This window comes from Dermacentor albipictus, chromosome 3 (genome assembly GCF_038994185.2).
Source record: "Dermacentor albipictus isolate Rhodes 1998 colony chromosome 3, USDA_Dalb.pri_finalv2, whole genome shotgun sequence".
Lineage (NCBI taxonomy): Eukaryota > Metazoa > Arthropoda > Arachnida > Ixodida > Ixodidae > Dermacentor > Dermacentor albipictus.
The window spans coordinates 118,158,094-118,173,571 of NC_091823.1; positions in this window are offsets into that span (position 1 = coordinate 118,158,094).

Sequence of the window (15,478 nt, forward strand, 5' to 3'; positions counted from 1 at the left end):
GACGAGATCATCAAACATGACATGACATCGCTGATGACTACCATCTGTCATGAATTGCCGGCACACCATCGACACTAGTCCTATATGTGCAAATGGAGCCTCTTTCATACACATTAATTCCAGCTTCGCCTCCCGACACCCATTGACATCATGACGCTCCGAAGGTCACCATTTCGCCAGTTTCTTCTTATTACGCACTATGACGACAGCCTCGTCCTGTGTGTCAATATTGCGGCCTCCGTGGGCATACGTCACACTTTAGTGACAGTCGTCCAACTAGACGAATGCTTGAGTTTTACTTCTTTCCAGCGAGAGGCTTTCCCTCCCTGCTGTTCCCAATCTCCTGCTGACCCAGTGGATCCGTCGTTGTCACTCTCCCCGAATCTGCGCTCCGTCGGCTTTTCCAAGTTCCTCACCCTTTCACACCTCCACATTGTCCCGAGGCAATCGATCGGAAAACTAGAGAACGGTGTTATTGAAGGGGAAGCTGCTAGCTTTCCGACTATGCTTATACTTCCCACCCACACGGCCAACTTGACTTCTGTATGTGTTGGAGAGGTCTCCATAGAATTAAAATTAAGAGCGGCTAGAGGAAGCGTCCCGGTGTCTCACCAACGCAAGCTTTCAGTTAAACACAAATAAATGTCGGTTTTGCGACAAGATTATCAAGGTGCTGTTCACATTGGTAGCAAAGCAGGCATTCAGTCAGACCTACGTATGATTGCTGCTGTCCTGCAATTTCCTCGTCCGCGACATGAAAAATGCCTCCTCACCGTCCTCGATGTGGCGGCGCAATACCGTAGGCATTTGCTTCTGCTATCCAAAGAGGAGAAGTGATCATTTTGTAATTTAACAAAGATGTCGTACGTGCCAGCGAGTGGATAACAATCCCACTTCGTGACGAAGCTGAGCCTTCTATCATCAACTAAAAAGACCAAGGTGCTGTCCTTCTTCACTAAGGCCACTACCGAAAAGGCCCATAGACTACTGGACGGCTGCATTACGGTGCCTTATTGTACTTGAGCTATCGTCTTCCTTCTTTTTAAAAAAAACTCGGTACGAATGCTAGCGCACAGGACTCTCAACTTCGATCATTATGCCGTGTATTACGAAAGAAATACGCTGAACTCTCGATGAAATGGAAAAGTGATCAGCGAATTCTTTCACCGACCACGCAATCTGATGTCTCTGCGGCGACGACATCTCTAGGCGAACATATCACAGGCATATCACCTTTGTTATTTACGATCCAACTCCTCTACCCTCCGAACTATCTCCCTGAGTGTAGCAATGGCTCATATTCATCGGGCTGATTTATGCGCATCGATTCAAACTGATCCCGAATGTGCGTAAGGTGGCATGTTAAAGACCTACACCCACCTTCGGCTCCGGTATTACTGGACTGGCATGTGCAAGTTTGTTCGTGAGTACGTCCGCTGCTGGCTCGATTACCATCTCCGAAATTTGGTTCGACTTCCTCTGCCGCACGTTTAGAGCGGCTTCCTTGTCCATCCCGTCCTTTTGATCAGGTCACCACGAAACCTTACGGTCCGCTTCCTTGCGCCGGTACTGGCAAGCACTGAATTATTATTGCGGTGGATCACCTCACAGGCTGTGAAGAAACCGCTGCACTCCCATCGGCACCTACCGAAGACGTTGCATCATTAATACAGCGGCATTTTGTGGTTCGTCACGGAGCCATTCACGAAGTTTTTAGTGACTAAGGCCGCACTCTTCTTTAAGTCGTTAGGTCACTGCTCAAGGAGTGTCACATTATCCACCGGACCACTAGCGCATACCATCCGCAGACGAAGAGGTTGGCGGAGCATTTCAACCGTAATCTTGGCGACATGCTCGCCATGTACGTCGCTTCCGATCATTCCAAATGGGATGTCGTGCTTCCATTCATCACGTTCCCCTATAATACTGCCACTCAAGCCACCATTCGTCTTTCTCCGTTTTTCTTACTGTAAAGCCGCGAACCTTCCTGCACCATCGATACAATTCTACCCTAACAGCCTGATTCATCAGAATGTGTTCGTGAATGTGACGAATGCGGACAACTCGCGCGCTCCTTTACCACAGCAGATCAGACACACCACAAGCAACGTCATGGTGTCACTGACCCCCCAAGCTTCCCTTCTGATTCTTTGATTAAGCGGTAGGTCCCACCTATAGCTCCCGGCCTTTCGTCTTAGTTACTATGACAAGGCCCTTGCGATGTGCTTCCATGAACTACTCCTATGAACTACGTACTATAGTCTGTGTAGCCGTCTTCGGATAAGCACCGCAGCGACGCCGAAACTGTTGTTGGCCACGCAAGCTTAACGCAAAATAAATGTGTGAATCTATTTCCGCTTATAATGCACGGTGACTATGGCCGTTTCTAATTTTTTTCTCTCTTGAATTGAGCTCGAAAGCTGAGAAGCAGTTTTTGTTACGGTGTCTCACATTTTAGCTGACGAAAATTGTGGCACATTCGATGTGCACACTGTGCTCTTTTGGCGTTGACAACGTCTACACGCAACAAAAATGTAACAGAAACGTTAATGAATACCTTTTTTGGCCTATTTCAAGCAGATGTTACTTATGACACAGTGCTATTTTAAAAACTGGAGATAAGCAAGCGCGATTCTAAACGGTATACTTGCTACCCATGTAACATTTAAACTGCACAAGAAATCACGGTAAAAATATGTGCCAAACACTAAAATCTGTTTTAGACATCTTTAGTATTGATTTTCCAGTCTGCATTAGTATTAACGACATGAACACAGTCGCATTCTAAGGCAAACTTGTTTTCTGTGATTGTCCGCAGAGCTGTCATTTCGACACAATCATTCCAAAAGATTCCACTAGTTGCGGTGAGTTTTGTACTTATAGGCGAAAGCATCAAAGGAAAGACGTGCAATATAGTGACGCGGGTCGTAATGTAGTCATTTCTTTTCGTCCTTGATGAGAGCGACAACGCAACTGCTATATCCGCCGTGATTTCTACTGAATGTAATGGCGGATGAAATGCACTATTCTTTTGTGCGCCTTCGTTCCTACGCCTTGGTCCGAGAACTAGAAAGTCGCCTGACCAAACAATAAACTTGACTACGCGTAATGTAAGACAGTCCATCCTAACTTTATACAGTAACTGCTGCAACAAAATAAGGACGTCAATGAATTTCATTTATTCTTCAATTTCTGGCTATATGCTTTTCGCCGCACTGTGTGTACGCCAAAGTAGCTAACGCGCCAGAGCGACCCTCATTTGTGTTGACTTGAGCAGCGTGTTCATTATGTCAGAAATAATTTGCATGTGTAATGACGGTTCAAATTTTCTTAAGTGATCCGACTTTTATTGCGTTGTCATAGTGCACTACAATCGCCTGCCTTAGTAGCAGCGTTTGAGGCAGAATTAGGAGCGGCACGTGGTATTGGGGCCAACTAGAAACACGGAAGGAACGGCTAGAGTACCACCAGAGAATAGCTGAGAGTGATCGAGCGTGTGCCGGGGACTCTGAGAGTCGTGAGAGTCTGAGATGCATGGCTGCCCAGATGAAAATTAAAGAATGCATACAGTACGCTCATAAAGAATGTTTCACCTTACGCATAGACATTTGTCCTTGTTAGAAATGGAATACCAGCGCAAACATGGTAGGACTACTGAGGCTGTCTTCTAGCATTAGCAGTCCATACTCATTGTGGCTATGTTCGTGGCCACAACAGGCCCCGACATAACAGCGGCGTTGTTCCCTCCCTACGCAGTTAACCGGGAGCGCTATTGTTGCATAAGGACAACCAGTGATGTCACGTATAAATCTTATTGATTCATCAACAGTGCAAATCATGAATTCAACATTAGATATAATTCCTTGGTGATTTCGCTAGAGCCCCCGCTTATTACATTTACTGAGAGGGTCAAATTAGCCATCGATCAAGGCCTCTTAGTTGGTGCTCTCTTTATTGATTTCACGAAGGCGTTTGATACAATTAACCATCGTATTCTTTTAAGTAAACTTGAATCATATGGCATTTCTGGACCGCCTTTACAAATAATTCGGAACTACCTAATTAACCGACAATATATAGTCGAATTTAATGGTGTCTTGTCCTCTTCAAAAACTGTAAATACAGGTGTCCCCCAGGGATCAATACTTGGGCCACTTTTATTTCTCATATTCATTAATGACTTGCCAGACATATTAACACATGCGCACTGCCTTCTTTACGCTGATGACACTACCATTTTCGCATCTGATAAAAATTTATTTGCATTGCAGGATAAACTTAACGCTGACCTAACGAATGTTCATTCATGGTGTGTAAAAAACAAGCTAACCATTAACCCATCTAAGACAACATTTATGGTATTCCATTCTTCAAAATCTTTGCACATTGATTCTATTGTAGTGTCTCTAAATAATAATGTATTTGCAAGATCCACGTCTACTAAATTTCTTGGTGTTGTACTAGATGAAAACCTAAAGTTCCAGTGTCATATTCAATCACTTATTCAAAAAATCTCATTTGGTATTCACATCATAATAAAATCTCGCTCTTTTTTCCAGCAAACCATTCTCATGTCTTTATATTACGCGTATATACACAGTCATCTCTCATACTGCCTGTCATCTTGGGGTAATACATATACCACACATCTTCATCAGTTAGAAGTTTTGCAAAAGCAGGCATTACGATTAATTGCATTCCAATCGCATACATCTCCCTCTGCTCCAATATTCCGTTCCCTAAATGTTTTACCTTTACGCATGTTATTCAATCATAAGCTGTCGCTACTTATGTTTCGTCTTATAAATACCCAGTTTAATATTCCAGGTTTTAGTCGCTCTAGCCTCATCAATTATAACAACACAAGATTTTCAGCTCAACTCAATCTTCTTCTTCCAAAAGCAAAAACTAACTATGGGAAATTTACCGTCGCGTTTTCAGGCGTTTCTGTTTGGAATTCTATACCATCTGACATGAAGACATCTACATTATTATCATTCAAACGTAGAACGAAGGAGCATTTCATGAACACTTTATCTGACGCGTAGCATAATTTAACAAACATAGAATTAATTAGTATGTTGTTCACTTTACCATTACGCAATATACTTTTCAATTACCGAGTTACTAAATTTTGCCTTAATTCATACTTCTCCTCGTTGTTAGTTTTACGTGCCATTTATCCTCGTTTTAATTCTTGCATGTTATTTTTAAGATTTCTTCAATTATTTTTTCTTTTTAACTCTGTGAATATACCTGTGATATTGTTAACAGATTTTTTTTCTATCTTATCGTTTATTTCCGATCTAGAAACTGTATAATATATGACATGACTCACTGTTTGCCACGATCCTACTATCCCCTTTTCATGTTTTGTTAGGAGGTCCCCCCGACAGTTGTTACTTCGGGACCTCCGAATGTGTACTTATACCCATCTTGTATTTCTTTTGTCAAAAATAAAGATTGATTGATTGATTGATTGATTGATTGATTGATTGATTGATTGATTGATTGATTGATTGATTGATTGATTGATTGATTGATTGATTGATTGATTGTAATAACGGTAGAAATCTCGTCCGCTTTCATTGTTTCTTTTTCTTTTGACGTGACAAATGTCACAGTCACTTCCTTTGGGCCTAGGTAACGTGTTTGATGTCTTGGCTTGTGCCGTACAGCTGCGTACGCAGTGACTTCTTTTTAATCGTGCTTTTGATAACATTTAAAGCTGTGAAATGAAATATGACTTCATTGCAGACAATAATTGTAACTGCATGCTTTCAAAGTGTGAAAAGCGCATAATATCATTCTTTGAGTTTGAACGCAATCATTAACAAAAAGACGTATACGTGGAGATAACTATCTGTACAGAATTTTCATGAGCAATGAAAAAAGAGAGAGAGAGAATTGCATGGAGTTGTTTTTGAATTCAAGCCAGCTGGGCAACATATAGCGATGCGTCATCGATGTGAAGCAATGGGAAAATGACGACGCAAAATATAGTAGGCTGATCATACCTTCCGGGCACACAACACTACTTTGTTGTGCCCAAAAAAATGAAAACATTGTGCGTTGTCGGCCAAGCCATCGGTGAAGTGCATGTGATTTAAAAACATGACAGCCCTAACAATTGTGCAATTCTTGTTACATATCTGCTGCCCGTAGTAAATTAAGGATGTTGAAACGTTCGCACTTCCAGAATCTCGCAACACATTCTGGAAATTCGAACCAGTCAAAAAGGGCGAACCTGTCAAAAAAAAGTGATAAAAAACAGCTATACTCGCCTGTCAGCAATCTCCTGCCTTTTGACCTGTTTGTTGATGACCAACCACTAGGAACTGCGGCCTCACAATGCATCGGCTTTCCAGTTCACAGCACTGAAGAAAGCAGCGGTGAGGACGCGCAATAATAAGCCTGCAACCCTGCAGCCAGCCATACGGCTGCTTTGAACGACGGCAGTATCAGCGTTTTATCATGGGACCATTTCCTGTACTGGCGATACTCTGGATAGCTGTTTTCTCCGGTGAGTCTACCTATTTTCATAGATAGTACAAAAATAAAGATAGAGCACGAAGCATTGCTCTCGCATCCTCCCCCTCCGGACCAAAAAAAGAAAGGTGTATGTTTTATATCAGCTACGTATGCAGGGGGCCTAAGCACAAAATATAACTATGGATACACTTTGCGAAAATATTTCTAGCGCTATGTTCGACGTACCTCGAACAAAGTAAATGTACAGCGATGAGCAGGATTAGGGTAAACGTGCAAGCGCGTGGCTACGGGGGTTCTGCGGAGCGTCAGTGAAGCCCGCGTGACCATGCCTCTAAGCATGCTTGCGCAGGCGCAGTAACGACTGGAAGCAGGGCTTCCTGTTGTCTACTACCATGCTCGGGCGCGCCAGAGTGGCGGCCGGTGAATGGAACTGCACTCGCTACAAGGGTTGCGAACCTTCCCGAATTTAGTTCGACAGTCCAGATTTTTCTTTTAATGTCCCCAGTGAGTACCCCACATTTTTATGTCTTATATTACTAAATATCAATGCCAAGAGGAAAATGTTTTATATACAGCCTTACAGCTTGGTTGCTCATCATTCTGTTCTGCCTTTTGATGAATTATGATGAACATAATTGATGTTAGGTGTTTTCTTTCCATCGGAGACAGTAGCGCGATCTCGAATACAGCGCACAACAATGCACCGTTTAGATATTGCCCGTTTGTGGATGTGCCGATGGCGAAGGACACTGCGCCGCGCCTGAAATGCAACTGTTTGTCGGACCCATCGTGGTTGCTTAGCGGGTATTGCGTTGCGCAGCTAAGCATGAGGTCGCGAGTTCGAATCCAGTGCCGATGACCGCGTTTCGATGGACGCGAAATGCAGAAACGCCCATGTACTATGCATGTCGTGCAAGTTGAAGAACCCTAGGTGCCGAAATCAATGCGGAGTCCTCATGGGACTATGTCGTCCCTTATAGAGAGATTGTGGGTTCGGTATGTAAGACCCTAGAAATAAATTTATCATTGCGATTAGCGTTCTCAGGCTACTTCACGCACTTTACGGCCGCTGTCTATCCATGTCTCTAAACGTTTTTCCGCCATCTTGGAAAAGCTTCCCGCTCGGATTCGAAACCAGTCACCGGATCAACTTGGGTCGCTGGGTTTGTGACGTAAGCTATGCGCTGCTCTTCAATCAACCGATCTGACGCAAACTTGGGTCACTTCATGGAGCAATGAAATATGAGGTGAGAGCATACTGCAAAGTGATTGAAACCGAATTCTGCTGGGCCAGTCGCGGCTCAGCATGTAATTGCAGGTCAAAGTGCCAGGTTGGTTTCAGTGTTCCCGCTTTACGGGCAGAGTCATGGCAGGGCAGCTGAACAAGCGCGCACCGAATAAAAGCTACTGGCATAGCTACTGGGAATTAAACGTCTTAAGAAATCTAAATTCTTTCTTCGTGATCAAGACGCAAGAGGTCGCGGGTTGGGCCACCACTGTGGCTTCACGAAACGCTCCCTTGCCAAGGCTGCCTGCGTAAAGTAATGCCCCCTCCTATATTTTCCTTCCTCCGTGGGTCACTTGGTACGTGCCACTAGGTAATGGGCCACTCCACAATGAACTTCTCTGACACCAACTGGGGTAACGATGTTCCACGTAGTATGTGCCGCTCTACATTGGCAAACAAGAGCATGTGAACTATATCAGGTGCTCAGTGCAATCGGACCAGCATCATACATAAACAGACAATCTTGTCTGAATGTGCATTCGCACAAGTGCCAAGCGTGGACTTTGTGGCGGCGCCGCGGTATGATGCAGCATGTCCAGTGGGAAGCGCTAGAAAGGCTGCATACACGTCTGATATGTACGAAATGGAAGCAGTACCACTGCTAGAGCAAAGAAAGTTGCTGTGGTACCCTACATTCATTACATTTCACATAATCTCAGAAGAATACCAGCAAAATCGTGGGTGGGCGTGGTTTTCTCTGCCCCTGAGCGTCTACAGAAGCTATGCAAATAGGTTAATACACAGAATAACAAAAGGCATGCGTGTTCTACCCAACATCACAAATAATTTGTAACATGCACTCATAACGTTGTCTATACTATTCAACGTTCGTGCGGAAGAACGTATGTTGGTCAAACCGGTAGATGCATCAATGAGAGATTAAAATGAGCATTGATATAACGCCACTACGGTAATCTCGAGTCATTTTCGGTATTCATTGCCGAGATTGTTATTTCAAACCCGTGTTTGAAAGTACCTCCATTCTGTATAGGGCTCACAGCAGGATGACTAGGGAGATTGGGGAAGCCTATGAAATCGCAAAATTACCACAAAGGTACGTGACCAATCCATCAGTGTCGCTGTGTGAAAAGTAGATACGATTCCTCGGTTTATCTTTGTAACCATAGCAGTATATGTTTTCACCATGCCGTGCACAGGTGTACGGTTCATCAATATGGACCACTCAATGTTGTTTTTTTCCTGTCACGTTTGTTTCCGCTCGTACGGTATATATAAATATATATATCCATGGGGCGTGCGAAAACAAACTCTATCGTTGAAACTGAAACGCTGTCTCTGTGCATCTGTTTCTTTCTACGTCCTCGATCAGTCGAGCTTACACACTCTATCATAATATACGACGCGCTTCTAGGTTGGCAATATGGTGTGGCCCTACGTTGTTTCACTGTTAATCGCAGTAACGTTGACATTCATTATAAAATGGTTCCAGCCGCAATTTTTTTTTCTTGGTCAGCTGGTCGGAATTTTACTGTTGGTCAGCCGCTTGAAAGTTGGGGCTGATAAGTTCGGGGCTGCAGCCTTTCCAGGAGTGCAGCCCTATCTCTAGCATAAGCGGCCAACGAAAGGATGTATTCCGACAATATACCTCGTGTGCCTCATATAAAAAGAAAATAAACGTCTGCATCTGTAATACGCGTGCGAATTCCGGTGAAAATAATGCATTTCTGTGAAGCTGACTGCTGAGAATGACGCTGCTCCAAGCAATTCCTTTCAGTTTACAGCATAGGTAAAGACACCAGCATGCGACACCTTCACGCCTGTCAATGAAACCGTGCCCACAGCCCTCAAGTAATGGTTACCACAGACATGCATCTCACATACCCTGCAACACTGGTAAGTTGCTGCTGCTAATGCCAGTGCACTGGAAAAGTGTAAAGTGTCCAACACAGCTCTAAATAATTGTAAGAAATGGCGTGATGCGCTCGCTCACAATACATCAATAAAATTGTTCTTCGAAGTGCATATATCGGTTCACGAAAACGCCTGTCATTAAAGCATGATGGAATGTTACAGCCAAACATAGCAATTAAGTGAATGCACGCACTAAACGCACCATTGGCATCGTCGTCGTCTTCGCTGATGCCATTGCGCCTAAAGGTAGGCGTCCGATGAGAAAACCCTTCTTCTAGTGAGGAAGCTGCATGTTGTTCAGCGGTTATGTTGGCTTAAAATAGGCGTCTTGTACAAAGAAGCGCACTCTATGATATTGAGTCGTAGGTTGTGGGTTTTCTTTCAGTCGTCCCGGTGCACTGGTTTAAGACGATCAATGAATACCGTGTCTGGCCCATAGATCAAATGGTGAAGTGCTTCATTGCGGGCCTTAAAACTTTGAAGGGAGCGTCGTATGGTGGTTGTAGCTGAGCGCGGGCGGCGTCACGGCACAGGAAGGCGTGTTTGCCGTCAAAGACGAGAGCTGACAAGGATGCACCGACGAGTTGAGCGAGCAGATGAAGGAGCAATGGCACTGCGTCATTGCTTGAAGCCGACTTGCGTCGTCTGTGACGTCAGCGGACGCGGGTAATGACGTTATGTCGAAGGCACCACAATGACCTGACTAGGGAAATCAAGGAAGCATCCGAGATTGAACGGGCAGGTGATCTATGCGTCAATAGGCCGTCTGTAGCATTATCATCTACAGAGCTTGATTTCATGACATGACGGCATGTGGCGTTTTTTGTCAAGCTTTTATGTCCTTTCCCTTGGCAATACAAGGCACCCAGCACAGTTCTTGTCGCATAGTTGTATTACATAACAAGGCAGGCACTACGTGCACGAAAAATTAATCCTGAAATGTTTATTTGGCAGCACACAAACTAGTTACATTGAGGCATGTCTCAATTGAATCAGAGCTCTTTAATTTGTCTGGCCCTCTCACATCACATAAACATGAAATCTTGCACCATCGTTGAATTAACACCCCGAAACGTTGCACTAAGCTGTATTGGTATTACAATATTATAATACCAATGCATTATAAATGCACTCTACGAAAAAACACAGAATTTATACCACTGCCATTGCAAAAATTAACGGCAATTGACATCAACTTTATCGAAAATGGTTGGAGGGGGAACAATATGACGAAGTTGACGTCGTCGGATTACTGTCTGTGTAAAACTGCATTAACAAGTGCTGGACAGCATTCCATGCGAGCATGGTCTTAAACGAAACAGCCATGTAGGGGGTCTTCAAGTATGGTATTTAACTACAGGTAACTTGAAAATCTTACGGCAACAGCTAAAAAGCAACAGCTCCGCTAGAAATTGGCTTATAATTCTTGCAAGGTCACACTGGTATGCTGTCGTGGTATGCTGTAGAGAGGATGGCTAAAAAAAGGTGATACAATATATAATCATGGCATGTACAGGTAAGGTGATGGAGTTGCTGTATTAGAAATAGAGCATGTAGATTAACTTTTATCGTTCTACCCCTTTTTCGTTCCAATAGCATCAAGCTAATGGACCCTCCTATAGCAAAGCTAAGGAAAGATGTAGCGGTTAAGAATGCAATATGTTATGATTTAGAAAATTTGTAGCTCTATTGTCTCGTTTTCAAATATAATATCAATTATCCATTCCCGACTTAATGCCTTGCTTGCCGAAACTGCATGGCCACTTTCTACAGCAGATTGACAGTATGGATACACGACTGACAATGCTATTCACTCGACTAATATACCCAAGTAAAATCATAGATCAAGGATTCATATGCACTGGCTGACCGCGCTTTTAAGCATTCACGATTATTCAAATATCCTCATTGCACAATGCACCTAGAGAAATTGCGGACGCCGTAAGCTTACCGAATCAATTTGGAATATGTAATGCACGTGCGTAACATCGGAGAAAATGGCCGCCTTGAAGGCAGTCGACACATATTTAATTAGTCCTGCATGCCCTCGCTTTATTTGGCAAAGTGATTTCTCGGCATTCCAAGAACCGTAGGGCAGCAGCAAATAGACCAACGCTTGATTCCCATTGAACAGCAGTTTCGGTCGCGTACACTGTGCTAAGCAGCGCTGTTCGGGCCTAACATGCAAGTACGACAACGATGAAAATTTGCTGCTAACCGGCGTTGCGGCCGCCGGCAGGCAAGCAGGAGAAGTTTGCCAGAGTACGTTACAGATCAGTGATAGGTCCTCACATCACACGCATGGGCTCCACTGAGGCTGATAGAAGGGCCGGCTACACTGAGCTTGCCTACCAAGTTGGTCTGCGTGCCACCTGGACGGAAATGGTAAAGTTTGTCTGTAGGGCATAAACCCTAAGGTTTAGCATTCGCAACACATGCCAAGCTCCAGACACCGCGTAGTCTATGTCTCACGGGACATGCGCACTTCGTGACATATCGACGATGTAGAAACACATTGGGCTTCCCGGCTGACGGCTGTTGAACGCTGCCCGCACTCTCGAGGATAACGAAACTTCAAGTAGACTAAGCTGCAACATTTAATAAAAGTCGGCAAAGTTGTTTTCTCTGCGGCTGGTATTTGAACATTTACAAATTGGAAATGTGAACAACGGCACTTAAAGTAAAGTGATTCTATATGCGTGAATAAGCACCCTCCACCCCCCTCCTCAGTGTTTTTCCTTTTTTACATTTCTCAACTACTGCTGCTGTGTCGGAGTTTTATAGAAATGCTACGCTAAACAGAGCTGCTCACTACAAGATCAATACGAAACTAATTACTATTTGTTCCAAACTTCCAAATTCATATTTGCACAATCACCTTCCCCTAAAAATTGAAATTTCAAAACTTCCAATCGGCACGTGTTGAAGTTGATGTCACTGTTTTTTAGAAGTTCCGGTTCTTGCAACATGTCTGATTGTTGTCTCCAAACAATAATCTGCTTGTGGAAATGCTGTACAACGTCGCTTTATTTGCACCAACCACTTCGGGTTATATGTTCCGTGGAAAAAATATATTTCTTATAGATCAAAGAAGAGATGTGAGGCATGTCTGCCTCTCGAAGCTGCAAAAGCCACCCTTACACTAATGCGTCTTTTAAATAATGAAGGCTTTTTCAAAGAGATGCCTGAATGTTTTCTTTCCCTGTATAATACCTGTTAATATTACAGGTATTACTGTACCTATAAATAAGTGAACTAATGTGCAGGAGGAACACGCAATTGTCAACTCACTGGAGGATATTGTTTGATATGTTGCCCACAGACTTCAAAACAGAACAGGAATTACAGCTGTATCGAAGGCCTCAAATGTTGCTTGAGGTAACGACCTCTACATCCTACACCTAAAGCGCTGTTCTCGTGCACTGTGTTCACAAAGCAATCAAAAGCACTTTGGCACTTTTGTCCTCCTTACTGTCTATCAAAAGTTATTACTCTGCTTAGGTTTTACGCTACACTAGGAGGACATTGTAACCACTAATTACCGTCCTGTTTTGACTCACAAAATTTATCCATAAAGATTACCGGGCTTTATTCATAAGGTTACCTCAAATGCTCGGACTCTTCGCGCAGCTTGTCCCTCTTCTTAAAGGAACCTCATGCCTATTTTTTTGTTATATTTAGCTGTTTACATACGCAGAGCGGCACTTTTTAAACCAAAATGTGGATGTACTCGCTTGTGGTATAAATTTTAAAACACACTCATAGGTATCTTATTCACTAGCTGTATCGTCCAAATTCATGTCACCTATAGAGCAAATTGCTATTATATTCATACATATTTACCACTTCCTTCGTTTACCTGATTCCATTCCATACCTACAAGATTTTATTGGCAGGTGTACTACTTGTCTTCTGCTCTGGTCGACAGTCCGTTCTCTTGGAAAGAATTTTACAACTCTAACAAACTGTTATTTGCTGTATGCAACACATAGTCTGTCTAACTACGTGTCTTTCTGTTTACCTCCTCTTGAGTACCTACAGGTTTGTTAAAGGAGTAGTGACACAAAAAAGATCCATGTGGTTTTTTCTGCTTTAATAAGTAGTTAATGACCCAGTAATCACAGCACGAGACCTCATTTACTTCAGAGCGCGACAGGTAATTATCTCCAGTCTTTTTTGTAGCGACCAGTCCAAGTTTCGGTTTCAGAGTGCAACGAAACGGTCCACCGGGAGTGTAAACGAAGTGGTCACGCGTTCGCAAAAAGCCATGACGTATGCTCTGCCGCGCAGCCAGCGCGCGGCGCGCCGGCACGCGAGCTTCGTGTTGCTAGTCGTCTGCTACGCCTCCACGTGGTTTGCCATGTCCTCGCCATCATCGTCGTCCTCGTTTTCGTCATCCAGCGGCGACGATTTCCTGCATGTGGGAGTCGCCGCCGTATTAGACGTGGCCAATCACTTTCAATTTGACCCACTGGAGAGCAGCGACTCGGATATTGCGGCCGGCGGACGGCGAGCACGTGTAAAGCCGCATGGCAGCCAACAAAAATTCGTGACGTAGCCACATGACGTAGCGTTTTCTTGGCTATTTACAGACCCGGGTGATGTCAATGTCGCGAGGTGCTCTGTTTTACGGTTGGCTGCGCGCACGTACTTTAAAATTGATTTTAAATATGTTCTAAGCGATATTCGCCGTTGACATTTTACACACGATGTGTGTGTGACCCACTAAATCGATCTCACAAGTTATCTCGACTTCAAATTTTTGTGTCAGTACTCCTTTAACTCTGGAGTCCACATCGCGGTCTTACTTTGTCCTAAAGCTATGCCCGTTACCTTCTTTTCATTGCTCTTAGCGCGGTACTTAGCTTGGTCTCAAGCTTTAATGTTAGACTCGAAGTTTCTGCTGAATATGTTACGAAGGGCAGAGACATTGCTATGAATGCAATGGACGTACACATTTTTAAGAAAACATTAAACTGCCAGTCAACGTTTCGTAGCGCCTGCACTACGACCTGTATATATAGCCATACAATTTCTTTCGCACGTTAAGAGCAACCTATGACTCCTTGGCGTGCATAAATAGACTCTTCCGAAGCTTGTAGAGAAGGACTTCCAAGCCAGAATTCTAGCCAATTTATGAGGCTATTGGAGATTCATTCGTGTATTTGCTTAGTTATCCCGGTATTAGAATAGAGTGAAATCTACTTAGGTTTCTTTACATTAGGCCTGAGACAAGTTTCGTTAGGGCTCTCACTCATCTTTCATTTGTTGCAAGTATTCTCCAGCATTGATGAGCAGAATAATTTCAGTTGCGAACTATGAGTTGCTGAGACCTTTCCTGTTGATACCCAAACGTAATAGTTCCCTGACTAACAGTGGGGATACTTCTTTTAAGCATGTAGTCAATGTCATGAAAGAGGTGTCTCCTTATCTGACATCTTCATTAATATTTATAGCATTACTTCTCCAGAAAAGGGATTTCGGCGTATTTCTCGTAAATATTGCCTAAGATACTGACGCGTGTTTGCACCAATATAGAACACTTTCCTCGGTAGGACCATAGGACGACTTCCGTCATGTTGTATTCGTTTTACAGTAACAATAACGCCTTCTTTTTGAGTAGTTGCAGTGATAATGTTGGTATATACCTACACAAGGCAGAAAGTAGTTCCTTCTCCGGTAGTGCTTGAGCGGGAGCCGCCATTTTTCCCTGTTCCCACATAGCACGCATAACAGCAGTATCCTGCAAGGCTACGGCTGTTACGAATATCGCACGCTATTAGAGAGGGCAAACGGCAGAGGAATTTTGTTTATCCGCGCATTGAA